Source organism: Haplochromis burtoni, unplaced genomic scaffold, assembly GCF_018398535.1.
Source record: "Haplochromis burtoni strain Fernald_Lab_line unplaced genomic scaffold, NCSU_Asbu1 Contig_69, whole genome shotgun sequence".
Lineage (NCBI taxonomy): Eukaryota > Metazoa > Chordata > Actinopteri > Cichliformes > Cichlidae > Haplochromis > Haplochromis burtoni.
In genome coordinates this window covers 1,525,055-1,541,335 of record NW_024582430.1, presented here as the reverse complement: position 1 = coordinate 1,541,335, position 16,281 = coordinate 1,525,055, and positions in this window count along the sequence as shown.

Sequence of the window (16,281 nt, the reverse complement as noted above, 5' to 3'; positions counted from 1 at the left end):
AAAAAAAAAAAAAAGAGTTTGGCCTAATACTCGCACAGCCGCCACTTTGACATGACTCGGGTCGCTGCTGTTTGCACAAATATGACCTGTGTGGGAGACGCGCCTGGAAAAAGCCTTTGCTGTCCAAAAAGAACATCAGAGAAAAGTTACAGCCTGCTAGTGAACATGCAGGCAAAGAGCAGAGCTCTGGGAATAATGTGCTTTGAAAAGATGAATCGGAGATAAGATTGTTTGGGCCGGTAATGGGCGACGTGTCTGCTGCAGACCAAAGGCTGCTTTTCAGAAGAGGCTCAAACCAGATGTGGAGGCTGGTGGTGGAAATGTTCTGCTTTGGGGCGCTGGGCAGAGTTTAAAGATCAAATACAGTTATGACTATATTTGTGTTACTGAGGTTACTGTCCGAAGATGCTGTTTCACAGGGGATGTAATGTCTGCCTTTAAAATATGTTGTAAAAGTAAGAAAATGGGATGTTTTTCTAGAGGACTTTGTGAGGCTCCTGACGTGGGCTCAAAGGGCAGAGTGATTAACTCCTGTGGTCACCGTCATGTCCTGAGGCAGCTTGGCCACAGCGGGTGGACGTGGTGGGAGCGTGGTGGGTCAGTGTTGAACTGTCAAACGTGAACATCTGGAGCAGTGGTGGTTTTTCCGACTGAGTCAGCTGATCTGATCTTTTTTCACTCTTCAGCACAAACATTTGCTCAACAACAGAGACCCACAGAGAGCCGGGGTCTGCAGATACGTTTGAAATGGGGCAGGGATAGCTCAGTAGGTAGAGTGGTGGCCCCATGATCGGAAGGTCGGGGGTTCGACTCCACTGAACGGCTACCCTGAGGTACCCCTGAGCAAGGTACCGTCCCTACACACTGCTCCCCGGGCGCTGCACTGGTGGCTGCCCACTGCTTCACTGGGTGAATGGGTTAAATGCAGAGGAACTATTTTCCCTATGGGGACTAACACGCACACTTTACTTTTACTTTACAGATGGTTGTCTTCTGGTTGTCTAAAACAATTAGAAGGTAGCGTTTCTGCATTTCCACAGAGGTGAGAACTTTTACGGTTTCTTCCCATTTACAGCACGATGACAGCTGGAGCTGGTCAGTAAAAGGGACACAAGTTGACTTTATACGTGGAAAAGATGGGAAAAGTCACCTGTTATCTAAAAAATGTTCATTCATGAATCTCACAGAACAACAAATGACATCGTGGTCATGCTTTCTTTTTTAAGATCGAGTTTAAAAAAGGACTTTAAGGCCGTCTTGATTTGAACATTAAATCTGCCTGATTTGCATAAACCAAACATTTGGCTATACTTGAATATATGATATCTATATTCTTCTTCCTCTGGGAGCTCTTATATTGGTGTCATCTTGTTTATTAAGATTCATGTAGCAGTTTAGAAAAATCACTAAATGCAAATAATTTTAACAGACAAAGAGAAGTCATGAGGTTTTCACGCAGTTAAAAAATACTTTTGACTGTAACTGTTTCTTTTTTGTCTGACCTGATCCAGACAAACATATTAAAGTTCTTATTGTTATGAATGTAACGCTCACATTGTCACCTCTGACATAACCATATTTCCAAAGATGCTGATGTGTCATGATGTGGGATGCACCTTGTTATCAAAATAGTGAGCCGCGTCCCACTTGCAGAGTTACTAACTTCAGTTATGTCATTATGTCGTTATGTCTTCCTTTTCACTGCACACCATTCGCTCGATGAAGACTATCAGGATTCTCAGTCGGGTTCTGAAGCTCCACATTTCCTGCCTACAGGGAAATCCTCTCGTTAAAACAGCGAGAGGATTGTTCTCAAACTGCAGCTCGGCTTGTAGTGCTTTAATTAATCACAGCTTTAACTTCTCCAGATTAGCCAGGACTAAAATCCAGATGATTCCAACTTTCATTCACAGTTATTGAAATGTTTCTGTCCAGACGCGGTGGCCTGTAACGACAGATCTGCTGATATAACGGCGTCTCGCGTCCCACTGATGTCGCCGTGCATTCAACGCTTACAGGGAGAGGCGGAGAGAGAAACACGAGTGGAGGAGGAGGGAGAAGTAAAAACAGTTGGAGACAGACGGGTGGGTGGACTTTCTGGCTGTGGACACATTACTGCGATGCTGCTGGAGGAAACAGGGATGAGCGCAGGGCTGCAGTGAGAGATGGAGGCATGCAGACTGATGGAGATAATTGAGTACACACATAAAGTAGGTGGATATCTCTGAGTGGCTGCAGGGATGAAGCAGTGAAGAGAAAGATGCCCCTCTCATCATATCGGCACATCTACGACTTACCTGCAAGCCCAAGGTCATAGGGTTGCATCTTCTGTTCACACATGCACACACACACTGCCTCCATCAGATCCAGTCTGGTTATGTTCTTTGCACGTTACCCATCGTCACTGTAACCAGTGGGGGGCTTGTGCAGCTTCCCCCTCACAGAAGTCTGTAAAGTGCTTTTGCTGCTGTGACAACATCCACAGCCACCGCAGCTAACAAGCACATCTGGGAGCGGACTCGGGATGCGAGACGGTTAAGGTGACGGTGACCTCTCCACTTTCACTGTGCTCTGAAGAATATTAGACTTCAGGGACCAGCAAACACCAGCCGGAGGTTTCACTCCATGTGTCAAATGCATTTGTTCAGCATGTCGATATTTCACTTTATCGCCAGACGATTGTTTCCTGGTGCGTGTGGAAGCAGCAGATTGGTAGTTGGCTGTTAGCAAGTGGGCAGAAAAAACAGAACCCCATCATATGTCACATGAATCTTTAATCCTTATTATGTAAGGCTAATGTCACATACGATCCACTAATGAGGCTGCCATCGTATATTATTGATCACACTGAGCCTGCAGCTCAGCTGATTTTCTCACTTATGACCAGGAAGACATGCAGACTCACAACTCTGAGCTACAGATTTCTGCCTTTTTCTAACAAAACAAGCCAAACCTGCAGGTGCTGGATGGTGACATGTGAGTGACAACTAACAATCGATGTCCCGCCAAAGGAAAGAGACGCAGCAAAAGCCGGCCCACTTATTGCTTTAGCTTCACTGGGAGCGTCAGCCGCCCTCATCCGTCATCTAGCTGTCCTAACACGTTGTCAAGACTGAGGGAGACCACGAAGGTGAACGGGAAAATAATAATATAGCAATAATCATATAAAGTCAAAGTAAATCTGTGATGAATCTTAAAACATCCAAAATGGTTTTCTTAAAAGGAACATTGATACAATCGAGGGGGAATTAAATTTAAAACATCTAAAAAAGTTTTTCCATCTCTGTGTGGAGTGAAGCTGTGGAGCAGACCACAGTAAGGGAGGAGGCTGGGCTCTGATTGGGTGTATCACCCAATGCTTCCACAGCAGTGATTGTACTGTATGTAACAACAAGATGAAGAGGGCATAAACAGGAAGTGTTGACTATTAGTTACTAAATAGTGGAAAGAGGGGTGAAGCTCGTGCTTCTTCCTGCTCCTGTTTGAACATGTAAGTTATTTAGAATTATTATTGTTTTGTTTGTTTGTCTCTTTTTTTCTCTTTCGTTGTTGTTATTCTGTTTTAACATGCTCAAAATAAAGATTCAATACGATCCAGCACAGAGCAACACTGCAGTCAGAGCCACGATTTTTAAAAAGCTGAAATCATGAACCTGAATTTAAACTCTGCAAGAGAACCAAAGTTTTATTTCTTCCTAAATGATTTTTGACAGAAAACAGAAATGAAGTGGTCCCTCGTGCGTCCAGTCAAGCACTTTGTTCTAACAATCACACTTCAGGAGCAGCCAGGGATCGAACCACGAATCCTTACCATTATTAGATGACCCGTTCGACCTCCTCACCTGCAGTGTTAATGTTTTACATTTATGATTTAAATGATTTTCTAGATCTAAAAGTATTTTAAATGTGTAAAAGTTGAACTCCTGTGTAGTCCGGGGGCTCGAACCTGTGGCTCCGGACCCTTTTTCACGTCTCCAGAGATTCCTGTATGTTTTATTATTTATCACTGGCTTCAGTTTGATCCACTTACACAACCACAGGAAGGACTCGGCACCCCCATGCTTCTCCTTCTCCTATAAGGAAAGTACAAAGCAGTAGGAAGTCATAATAAAGCAGACTGAGCAGCTCTCACATATGATGAAAGACTTTAAATTAAATCCATTATTAGCGTCAACACACTAATTCATACTTAGCAGCTTGTGTCACCTTCATTATGAGACCCGAATGTGTTTTTAGGCTTCATGCAGATTTTTGTGGGAGCAAAAATTACTCAGAAATGACGTCTTTTTTTTAAATAATGAAGTTTATCAGGCCCTGCTTGGAGTAATGCAAGCTTCACCACAGCAGTGCTGCTGTTTCAGTCTTTGCAGAGTTGTCCTCCGGGTCAATCCGGACCCTTGGTGTGCCACTTCTGGCCCCGGGACTCGTGTTTGACACCGTGCTGCAGAATCATTTAGTGCTCCTGATGCTGCCCTCTTCTGAGTGTGTGGGCGGGTCAAGCAGGGCAAACAAGCCCCATGGCAACCGCTGCCGGTCTCACACCTGTTAGCCTGGGCTTTATTATCACAGCTTCCTAATGACATCCACACCTCTGCTGCACAGACACAGGGAGGAGGGGTCTCGGCCCGGGAACATCTGCCCTGGCGCTGTCAGGGAGGAGCAGGCCAGGCAGCTGTCGGCTTGGGTTAATGTCGAGGTGGAGCAGGAGGACGCTCGCACACTAACGCTCACTGCGCTGCTCTGATCAGCGGTGACACCCAGACGAAGCCGGCGCTGGACTGTCGGATGCCAAATGAAAGGGGAACAGAGGAGTTCAGACGAGAGACAAATCAACGATGGTGTGTGAGGAGATTTCAGACCTGCATCCTCATGGAGTCTGCAGAGGATCTGATCTTAACCTGCAGGGCTCGTTATAGAAATCCACTAACTGCACAGCAGCCACGTTATTGGTCAGATCAGTGCATTAAAAACAATCAAATAGGCTCCAGCTGCCTGTGTAACCTCACAATATCAGCCACCACACCTTGTGAGGTAGTGAGGAATGAAATTTTTCACATTTAGACCATTCCCACTGAAATCCAGCTATTATTGAAGTGTATGTCCCAAAGAGCTAAGAAAATCAAATCAACAGTCAATGATGTCAGATTCATATTTAAAATGTATTCATCTGGATTCCAGATCATCTGCTGAGTAATACGAAGAAAACGTCCACTTTAAAATCTTCACCTTCACACGGCACCGTGGATTCAGCGTCTGTTTCTCATGTCTAATAACTGGAAATGATTAGAAGGTAATAAATTATCATTTCATATCCAGGAGGTGCTAAAAATAGTCATTTCTAAATGAGGCTTTTATTGTGAAGGAAGGTGTTGTGAAAAACAGAAAGATTTATTTCAACAAACTAAAGCTTATCTTCATCCGTCATATTAACTTCAGGTGTAACAAAGTCCAAACGCTGCATTACTGCACTTCTAGGTATCTGTACTTGTACTTGAGTATTTATTTGTCATATTTCAAACTCGGCTCATTACTTTGGGTAAAACATTTGAGGGGAGTCATTATTTCCTCTCACTGCTCACCTTGAAACATCAGATTGATCTGAGTCTAGATCATAGGTGTCAAACTCTGGCCCGTGGGCCAAATTTGGCCCGCAGCCTAATTACATTTGGCCCGCGAAGCCATACCAAATTACTATTAGAGCTGGCCTACTGGTATTATACAGTTAATATATATATTGTTTAGTATTAAGCTTTGCTTGTGTCACGGTTCTGGGTCCGTTGGACCCAGTATGTTGAGTTTATTATATTTCGGTTTAATTCGGCTTCATGGATTGTTTTCTTATTCTCGTAGTAATGATGAAGATTATTATTAGTTTCTTGTTTCTGTTTATCCCTGCTTAAGGATTTGTTCTCGGTTATATCTCACGTTTAGTTTAGTTCACGTTCCATGTGTCATTCTGTCTGTCTGTCTCTCAGTGTCAAGTCTGCGTGCTTGTTTAGTAATTCATGTTTCCTGTTTTATTGTGAAAGTCTTTGTCTTATGTTAGTGTGTGCAGCTTGGTTCCCCCCGTCTCGTACCCTGATCTCTCCCAGCTGTGTCTCCCTCCTGTTGCCCATTCCCTGATTACCACCCTGTGTATATTAGCCCTGTGTTTTCCTGTGCTCAGTGTCGCGTCGTACCATCAGATTATGCCTGTGTGTTTTTGGTCTCAGTGTTCAGTCCTCACTTCATGTTTTGTTTTCTTGCCAGCAATAAAGCTGAGGTTTTTGAGTTGCATTCTGTTTTCCGAGTCCTGCATTTGGATCCTCATCTCTGCCTGCACACAGAGTCCTGACAGCTTGTTCCATATTCAGTTTTTCAGCAAAACTTGTTTGAGTCCTTAAGAAAAGATTCATTCTTATATCTAGAGGAAGATTTTTTTTTCAATAAATATTAATGTTAGCCCGCAACCTTGTTCCAGTTTTGAATTTTGGCCCACTGTGTATTTGAGTTTGACACCCCTGGTCTAGATGGAGAGAATAGCTCATAAAATGCAGTCCTATCAGTGGATCCATCACTGATGCTTATTGCACACAATAATATGAATTAGGCAAAAAAACACAAAATGTAAACATGATTGATACTCAGAGTTTAAAATGGACCAGAATGATCAGCATCAGCGTTTGGGGTGCAGATGCTGATACGTTGCTGTAGCCTTGCTTCAGCATCTAGCTAGCGCTAACGAAGAGGAGCGAGCATAAAGGGAGTGACATTTTGTCAAGTCATTTCAAATGCAGCGTTTCTAACAGTTCAACAAATACCAGCAAACACATAAACTGTTTGTCACACAGTGTGTCAGAGCTGAAGGTCCAGCTGCTGTGTTTCACAGAATGTGAGAGAAGTTTGCTCAAAGAAAAATGGGACAGGAGAGAGATTCACTGTTCAGTGACATTTCTGGGCTGCCAGTTACATGTACAATGTAATGATGTGTTGCTGAAGTGCTGATGTCCTGTAAAACAAGCTGAGATATACTAAGGCCTTGTTATCTAACATCTGCAGGTCAGTCAAATTTACTGTGAAGCTCTGTGTTGGACTCGTGCGGAGCAGCTGTGGCGTTCATGGTCAGCGTTAGACTACATGAAGAAAAGCAGAGATCAGATTAAATCTAAGGTGATGAAATGCGCTACCAGCTGTAAGGATTTTAAATCAGCCTTGACGTTTCTTGTAACAGATATCTTGATGAATTCAGTTAAAACCACAAAGAGCAGCGCAGCTGATAACAGCCTGGACACAAAATCTACTGAAACCAGGGGTGGGGAACTCCAGGCCTCAGGGGCCGGTGTCCTGCAGGTTTTAGATCTCACCCTGGGCCAACACACCTGAATCCAATGATTAGTTCATTACCAGGCCTCTGGAGAACTTCAAGACATGTTGAGGAGGTCATTTATTGACTGATTGAAATCAGCTGTGTTGGATCAAACATCTAAACCTGCAGGACGCCAGCCCTCGAGGCCTGGAGTCCCACCACCCCCGTACTGAAACTCACATTAAATGATTGTGACTTATTTCTGAGTGACTTTTTTCTTACTGCTACACCACTACAGGCATGTTTAGGTTTCCTCAACCTGCTGAATCCACTTTAACCCCTGATTATACTCATTCATCTTTGTACGTGTGGGGGGAAAGCAACCCATGGTTTAAACATGTTCAAGTGGTTTGAATTCATCAGAATTTGAATTTGTGTTTAACTAAAGTCTGTATGCCGTGTGTTAGAATTATTTTATTATGATATTAATGTAAGCGACTTTTGCCAAGCTAACTAAGCAGGAGGTTCAGTTATTATTAACCATTAAAAACACTGTTTATGTGTCTTTCTATCACACCAGGGCAACATATCCAAGCAGAGCGCTGAGCTTTGGGGAACATGTAGTGCCTGAAGATGATTAATGCACTAGTTAGCTCCTGTCTTGCTGATCAAGCTTGTAGCGCTTCGAATGTGGCGAGTTCTGATTTTAAAACCAGACTGGCTGTAAAGCTTTCTTGGAAGCAGTTTTGATGCTGGATATAAAAACTTCATGCATGCCTGAATACAATAAAGTTTTTTGTTAGTAAAGAGGAGGGAGGTTAAAAGTCTATTTCATAAAAAAAAAACAACCATGCTTCAGTTTTATCCATTTCCACATTAATTTCCAGTAATCGGTGTTTCCTGAAGTCATTCATCAGGGTGGAAAATCCTCTAGTCTGAGAGATTTAAAGATCCGAAATGCAGTGGAAGAATTAGGGGACAAAAAAGAAGAAAATGTATTCAAAGCATATCAGCAGTAAATCCGGTAAATGTCTCCACAAAATCAATTCCAGTGGGAGCTTCTGAAAAACAGTCGGTGCCGTATTGATCAGCGACTAATAGGAACCAAAGTGCCTCACGTCCATCACATCAGCGTCGAACGATTCTCAGCAAAAGGCCAAACTTTGGGGTCTGATAGACGACGCTGAAAGGACCAGAGATCTGACTAACGCCATGACAAATGGCATCAAAGCCGTCCAATAAATTTCCAATCTCCTGAGTTTCTTTTTTTTTTCTCCCATCAAGGCGGCTCCTCCACCACGCCAGATGTTTTACTGCTTGCCTGGGAATTCCAGCTTGCAAGATCTATTGCCTCAGTCTAAAAATGACTGTTGCAATTGGAAAATAAATATTTCATTTGGCCAAACACCCAAACACATAAAGGCCTGTCTGAGAACTGACACAAGAGCGCTGTACAGCTTTGGACACAGCCTCTCTCAGATGGCTATTGATGGTTAGGAAGGCCTTCTCTCCCTCTGTTGAGATAAGAGTTGCAGATGCGTTGGATGCTCGCGGGGGTTTCACCACTTGCAGCTGTGCTGTAAATGGCACACTGTTGTTTGTGGAGTTGCATTGATCTGGGGGATTTTTAGGCTCTCGGTAAACTTCTTTTCAAACACAGGCAATCGCTGCAGGCTTTCATCATTTAAATGTTAATTACACTGTTTGCAGGAATAAATATACACTTTAATTTGTTATTACTTTGGTGGTCCTCAGAGAATCAGAGTCACTACAGTGACTCACACCGCGGTCCAAAGTCTAAGTTGAAGTCGGTATGGGAGAAGTGTGAGCAGTAAGATCCAGAGTAACCTCCTGGAACCGTCAGCTTATGAGCAATTATATCTAATAGGAACTTTAATCCACGTTAACATCAAATGACTTCATATTCTGTGACAGCATGGAGGTTCCTCGTCACTAATAAGAAAATAAAGACATCCAAGACACCAAGGCCTGCCTACCCCATCAACACATCATTTCCAGGAGAAGAGTCGGTGCTTCAGCATCTAACTACTGCTACAGACGAGGAGGTGACTTATTTCTCCACGCTGCCAAATCCAACTTTATCCCCTGGTAAGTTCTGAGGTAGTGGTGCAGTGGGGCTCTCCAACCCTTAGCCAGTATAAAGCTAATAGAAATGTGGAGTTTGTCAGTGAGACTAAAGAGCAGCACACTCTCTTGAAATGCCTCCAGATTTTATGTGGGCAGGTACTTAAAATTATCTAAATTAACTATAATAAGCATGTTTAAAATCACCACTCAAATCTTATTAAAACCACCTCAAGTTTTCTGAATTTTCCCCCAAAAAAGGCTCTAAAATTCTCCTGCAGATTTTAAACACAATCCTGTGCTACCCATGACCACACCTAGCAGCAACCGCAGGTTGTCAGGTTTGATTTTTTTTAATTCAATTTTATTTATACAGCACCAAATCACAACAACAGTCGCCTCGAGGTGCTTTATATTGTGCAGTAGATCCTACAATAATACATACAGAGAAAAAGACACCAATCATATGACCCCCTATGAGCACTTTGGCGACAGTGGGAAGGAAAAACTCCCTTTTAACAGGAAGAAACCTCCAGCAGAACCAGGCTCAGGGAGGGGCGGGAGGGGCTATCTAGGAAGACAGGATAAAAACATGCTGTGGAAGAGAGACAGAGGTTAATAAACTGTCCTGCAGCAGTGCACCAGTCCATCACTGTTGACTGCAGCACAGCAGCGCTGACTACACTGTGTAGCCTGAGCTTACCGTCCCGTGTGAATAACATAAAATTATCTCGTTTCTTGTCGAACGTTTCTCAGTAAAAAATAATTAACTTTAATTAACAATAACTTCATCATTGCATCGAGCTCCACAGTAAAGGTGGTCTTATTTAAACAAGATCTCAAAAAGGTGTAGACTTTTATGAAGACATGCCCTGGAAGGATGCACATGTAGATGTCTGGATGAAGAATCACCAAAGATGTGATTTGGGTGTTTGCTCATCAGTCGCTCATCAGACCCTGCTGTGGGAAATGGGCGAGAGACCAGTGTCGTAGTTCTGGGTCATTTGATCCAGCCTTTTGAGTTTATGGTGTTTTTTGTGTTGTAATATTTGGATTTTCTATTTTTTGACTATTGAGTTCTCCTTATTGTTGACTTACATTTCTGTTTCCCTGATGTCTTGTCAGGATGTCTCTCTCGTGTTCCCTCGCTCTCTCTTTCTTCTGCCTTTCCTTCTGTGTCAAGCTCGTGTCTCAGTCTACGTCTCTGTGTTTCCTGTTTTATTTTGATAAGTCTTGTGGTCCTTGTTCAGTGTGTTTAGTTTTGCTTTCCCGGTGCCGTCACGTTGATTTGTATCAGCTGTGTTCCCCCTGTGTTTCCACTTCCCTCATTGCCCTTCTGTGTATTTAAGTCCTCAGTCTGCCTTTGTTCGTCTGATCGTCTCTCTCCTAGTTTTTTTTCCACAGTCCCAGTGCTTTGCTGTTAATTTAGTTTTTCCCAGTTTAGATTTAGCCTTGGTTTGTCTATTTTTGCACCTTTGTGCCTCAGCCTGACTAGGCAGCTCGCGTTTTGTTTACCGTAGTTCTGTCTCCTCGTGTTGTCTGCTTCTGGGTCTGCTTAAATAAATATAAAATCTCCCTTCGCAGCTCTTGACAGCCAGCCCTGAACAGGTTTACCCCTGAAACAGACTGGAAAGACTTAGAAAATATTGATATAGCATCAGTAAATGAGCAAAGAGCAAAAAATAATGTTGGGAAATTCATGTTCTAATAAATTAAAGGTAGCATTTATTTCACAAATTGCCATCAGGCCACTTTGGCCATGTAAGTGAAAAACAGGAAAAACAGGTTTCCTGTTGGGAATATGGCGTCCTGCAGCCGGCTCCTCGCTGAAACACGACGTGGATGCTCTGGTTGTCATATTCAGAGCAAATACATATGTTTGTGATTCTAATAACTGTTTGGTGTTACTTTGTTAGAGGACAGCAGGTCTCCTCTCTTATTACCATTATGTGGTTTTACATTGAGTTGTGTTGCACGTCTGTAATCTGTTACAGAAAGCTACCGTAGTGTTTGGCCCACTTAGTTCAATACAAAAGCCCAGTTACAAGTGCTATGGGCTCCTGTACTGCAGAAAATGAACATCATATATAGTTAATGTGACCCAGTTATTTCAGAGATGCCACCTGTCAAGCCCTTAACGTCATCATCGCCCCGCATCCAAACACACTCACGAGGACGGAGTGGTTTACTTTCTTTTATTTATGATTTTTACATTCGAGCGGAACAAGGAAACGAGCGAGCATTTTAGTGCGTAAGTGACATTGGTGATGAATGTGTTTGAATAAGCGTATTTCATGAACTGTGTACAAACAGAGGCTGACAGACCATTAACAATGTTTTTCCCTAAAGAGCACGCTCTACGTGTAAGACAAGTTTTAAAGACGGATCCAAAGTCAAGCTCAACATCTCAGCACCAAGCAAGGCTGGAGGAAGAAGCAGGAGGAAACCCGACACACTTTCTGTGAACTCCTTGGTGGAAAATGTTTTTACACTACGTATACATCAGGTCAAAGTTACAGGTTTACAGTTAAGATCCTCTCTACTGACTGGAGTCACACAGAATTATTTTTCAGGTCATCAATATTTTCTAAGTCTTTCTTTACACTTTAGCGCTCTTAAACACGTCCTTGGAAAGTTCAACCACAGTCAAGGCGCCTCCACAGAGGATCACATGTATGTAGCGGCTGTAGCTTCTAGCTGTCTGCTAGCTTCCCCTCAGCTAACTGGAGACCTTGAACTGGACCTCTGGATCGAGTTTGTGCTGTTGGAGCCTTTTGAAGAAATTTTAATGAGATTATTTGACCAATAAGATGGCTGCTGTGAGGTGAAGCGTTGTAACACATCATCCAAGAAGTCTGAGCTCCAGTTTTTCTGAGTAAAAATACAGTTTAATTGGAGTTTACTCCGCACTGATTAGCAGGTCAAAGTCAAGCTAGCTAGCTGGTAACTTCCTCCCTCTCATAAAGAAATGCACACTTGTGGTTCCAGAAAAACCTCACAGTGGTTAAAATGCTAAAGTTGATGCCGCAGAATGTGACATCCATCTCAGTCGATATCCACACAGCTATGGTTTGACGACCATTAGAAGAGTTTCTAGGTTTTTGCACTGGGAGAGACCACCCTCTATCTGATTATTAAGTGATGACGTGACGAATCCTACTTCCGGGCCTAAAGTAGTCTGCGTTTAATATGGCTTTTGTGTTGTTAACATGTTTAATGTTATGTATTTTCTTCTATTTAATCTCAAACAGCTCCTAAAACAGTCAGTGATCACTGTTGACCTCCCTCGGCTTTTATTACCGCTAATCATTTATTTAAGCTCAGTTTGTAAAACCTTAGGATGTAGCTACAGCCCAGCCCATGCAGCAGTATATGAATGACTAACCTCGTATTGTGGATGGATTATCTCAGTTGTTCTCCTGGCTGAAGTTTGGTCCGTTTACAGCATCCTGCCATGCGATTACATTGTTTCCAAAACCCCGCAGTCAGGACATGCTATATTGTATTTAGATAGAAGCTAGCGAGCTAACTCCCTGCTAACTTCTAACTCCGTTAAATGTCATAAATTCCGTTTTCATGGATGCCTGGATGTTAAACTCAATTGTTACACCTGGTAGAGCAGAAAGCTGATCATTTTATTAAAGATGAAAGACTTTAGACAGTTTTTCAACTCTCAGTAATGCCATAGTGATCATTTGATATATGGACCTGCAGCGGAGTTTAGGCCCAGACACGGCTAGTGACGTCAGACTGAACTGTAACGCTGCCCTGAAATATGACAGAAAATGCTGTCTCAACTCCAAAGATTTAGTGATGGTAATGGTTGCATTCATCTCAGAATCAGAATCAGAATGGGGGTTTATTGCCAGATGTTGAGGTTTACAACATTAGGAAATTGCTGCGGTGCTTCAGTGCAAACAATAAGAATTAAAAGTGCTATTACGAAGAAAGATATGTGCATGAGATATACATGAGATATATACATGAGAATAAGAATTAGAGTGCTACGTAGAAAGATATATACATGAGTGCAGGTGGTGATCAGTGCCAAACATGAAATGATGCAGTGACACAGCGTAGGGTCATGTGTTAGTGGCGGGGACAGTCATGTGGTTATTGTTCATGTGTCCAACAGCAGAGGGGAAGAAACTGTTCTTATGGCGAGAGGTTCTGGTGCGAATGGACCGGAGCCTCCTGCCTGAGGGGAGCAGGTCAAACAGACTGTGTCCAGGGTGAGAAGGGTCAGCTGAGATCCGGGCTGCACGCCGCAGTGTCCTGGAGGTGTACAGGTCCTGCAGAGATGGGAGTTTGCAGCCAATCACCTTCTCAGCAGAGCGCACAACACGCTGCAGTCTCTGTTTGTCCCTGATAGTGGCTCCAGCGTACCACACGGTGATGGAGGAGGTGAGGATGGACTCGATGATTGCAGTGTAGAACTGCATCATCGTCCGTGTTGGCAGGTTGAATTTCTTCAGCTGCCTCAGGAAGTACATCCTCTGCTGGGCTTTCTTGATGACGGAGGTGATGGTGGGCTCCCACTTCAGGTCCTGGGTGATGGTGGTACCCAGGAAGCGGAATGAGTCCACAGAGGTGATGGGGGTGTCAGTCAGGATGATGGGGGGGAGTGGGGCTGTGTGCTTCCTGAAGACTAAAATTTACACTAAAATGCCATTTAACACATGTCATACAGGTAAATGTTCCAGTGTAATGAACATAAAGATGACAGCATCCTAACAGGAAACCTATGGAAACATGTTAGCATAAAACAGGAAGCAGTTTAATGGTCATCAAAATCTCTCTGACTGAGAAGCAGCAGGGTGGGGGATCTCCTGCTGCAAAAACACACTGACCTAAAGCGTGTCCACCTACGCAGGGCTCCAGTGCTTTATGTGGTCAAGAGAGATGGTTAAAGTGCTGTTGCTGGACCATTAGCTTCGTACCAGAGGCTTTTACACCCCCACCTAGCCTCCCAAATGGAAGCTGGTTATCACTCTGTTCTCTCTGCTGCTGCTTCCTGTCTCCCTCACCAAAGCAGAGCAGGAGAGTGATTCACATTCGGATCATACGAGGGTTTGTAAATTTACAAAAGTTCTTTTTTTTATTGTGTTTACTCAAACGTGGTCATCCATTTGGCCTGTGTTAGACTAATAGCAGGCACTCTGCTTACCTCAGCTAGCAGAAGATCACGGTGTCGACTCGATATAATTAATAATTCATGGATCTGATTGCACCGGGAAAAGTCTTTTCCGTGCCAGTGCTAATGTGGCATTCCCACTGTGGTCGGGTAGCAAACTGAGGGGATGATTAACTCAGCCTACAGTAAATTATCATCGTGCTCCAAAGTTTTGCATTAATGCTTTTAATTCAGCTGGGACTTCACCAGAACTAGTGATGCAAATGAACGCAACTTTAGATGAATTCATTTGAAGCCTTCGCCTCTGAAGACGGGGTCAACGCTGCCATGTTTCCACGCTCGCCCTCTCGTCTTCTCCGTTTGTGTGTTTTGTGTGGTTTGCATGGCAACGTGGGCTCGGTGACCTCCACTTCCTGCCTTTTCCTTGGCTGGCACACCTGGCTTCCATCATGAAGCTGCAGCTCCCTCCCTCCACTGCCTCCTCGCCAGACCATCCCATCAACCGGCTCCAGCCCGCAAATCTCTCGCCATGCCAAACATTTGCCTGTCCGCCCTCCGCTGACACACCAGCGGCGTTCAGCCACAAAAGCTGACAGCATGTTTTGAGGGAGCGCAAATCAAAGTCTTTTCTTCTTTCTGCTCTTAAGTTGAAATAACAGCAATCACGCGCACTCCCTCCCCCAACAGAAAGGCAGTTTTCTGGGAGGAATATTGATTAAATAATGACACCAGCTTACCTGCACTGAAAAAGCCTCTCGGAAGATGGCTCTGGGAGATTTTTGGTGGTTTCCAATCATTTCAAACATGACGGGGTAAAATTGTAAATGTCACTGCCTTGATGAACTTACTTGTATAAACAGGTTTTTAAAAAGCCCGTATGTAATAAGTAGATAAATAGCTTCTTCAATCACTGAGTTGATCCCGCTGTGAGCTGCTAAATGCCAGGAGAAAGACTAATTCAATCAGAGGGGAGCCGAGGGGAGAGCGGTGAGGGGCGACGGACTGTATGAAAAATAACCTGCTACAGCAGCAGCTTTCTAATGGCTTATGATGAGAGTTAGTGGGAAACGCTTGTCATACAGTAGGATAGGATGACTGGACAAATCTCACTCCTGTTTTTATTGTGTTTAATCATCATGAGGTTCTTTCCAGTCTTTGATGCCAGCTGTGTTTGTCGGTGTTAGCCACGTTAAACTGGTTATTGTGGTTTGAACAAAAGATGGAATCAAAGCAAAATGTTTCCTTGGTACGTTCTGTGCTGCTTCAGTATGAACTGTGGATGAAAGAAATGTGCAGCAGCACATTCTTTCCACGATGACCGCATGATATATTAGCAAGGGCTTCTTCTGGCCTGAAAGCCACTTTCAGATATACCACAGGTTGCAGTAAGTCCGAGTGTTTTAGCCAATTACAAACCTTCCTTTACGTTTTACAAAAAGCCTCTGAGGGTTCCTTTAGAAGGACCCTCCCTCCTCGCCTGAGGAAGTCATTGAGAACCAGCATGTCTAAAATTTGCCATATTAAATTCTGCCTTTTATATCTGATAATTATAGTTTAACTAAACTTCCTGTCTCAGAGTGACGCTGTAGTTTCTAGTCAGTCTGAAGAATCTGTTCATCCAAAACGAACTGTTCATGTCATCTTTTGTCTTGTCTGTCAGTCATTCAGGTCATCGTAGTCTAAGGCAGCGGTCCCCAACCCCTGGGCCTCGGACCGGTACCGGTCCGTGAGTCGTTTGGTACCGGACCGCGAGAGTTGAGGCTCAGGTGTGAAATGT